At 48.1% G+C, this 724-nt stretch overlaps 1 protein-coding gene across 1 annotated transcript in view; it reads right to left on the bottom strand.

The window, feature by feature from the left end:
• PBX3 (PBX homeobox 3) overlaps nt 1-705 on the bottom strand; it is a 128,339-nt gene extending 127,634 nt beyond the window's left edge. The window contains exon 1 of the mRNA XM_019510917.1: nt 688-705. The gene's annotated coding sequence lies outside the window, so the exon portion shown is untranslated. The remainder of the gene's footprint in view (nt 1-687) is intronic.
• Between the last annotated feature and the right edge of the window lie 19 nt (nt 706-724).

Genomic DNA, 724 nt, shown 5'->3' with positions numbered 1-724 from the left:
GGGGGGGAAGAAAAAGAGAAAATCTTCCTCCACCGCTTGGCTTGTTCCCTGCTGCCTTTTTGTTGCCGGGTCTTTGGTCCGGAAAGAAGAGCGAGCGCCCGGTGCTTCTCGGCCCGAACAACACACACACACACACACACACACGGGAGAGAAATCGGAAATTAAAAAAAAAAAAACCAGCGAGGAGGAAACAAAACAATCCCGGAGACACCCCCCCGCCACAAAATAACAACAACAAAAAGCCGAGAAAACAGTAAAAAAAAAAAATTAAAGTGTGTGTGTGGGGGAGAAAATTAAAAAAAAAAGGGGGGGGAGAATTTTTTTTTTAAATTATTAACAGAATGAGTTGCCCCCCCTCCCCCCCGCCCGACCGGGAGTGGTGTGTGCTGAGGGGCTCGACAACAAGAACAACACAAACCCCGGAAAAATGAGGAAAAACACCTCAAAAGTTTGAAGTTGTGAGGAAGAAAAATAATAATAATAATAATAATAAGGGGAGGTCGAGAGGAGAAAAGGGAGGGGGGGGGTAAAAAAAAAAAATTAATGACACGACTCTCGGCAAAGCACTGTGCAAAAATATCCGGCAGCGGGAATTTATGAGGCGGCGGCCGGTGACTGTGTGTGTTTTATGTTGTTTGATGGCCGCTCCGGTGAGGGATTGACAGGCTGCCAACGCCACTCACTCACCCGCAGACGTGTCACCCTGTGAGGAGGCGAACGCCGC

Source organism: Gavialis gangeticus, unplaced genomic scaffold (genome assembly GCF_001723915.1).
Source record: "Gavialis gangeticus isolate Ggan-Ray unplaced genomic scaffold, GavGan_comp1, whole genome shotgun sequence".
Lineage (NCBI taxonomy): Eukaryota > Metazoa > Chordata > Crocodylia > Gavialidae > Gavialis > Gavialis gangeticus.
Note: the sequence above shows the minus strand (reverse complement) of the source record. Positions and strands in the feature narration are given on the sequence as shown.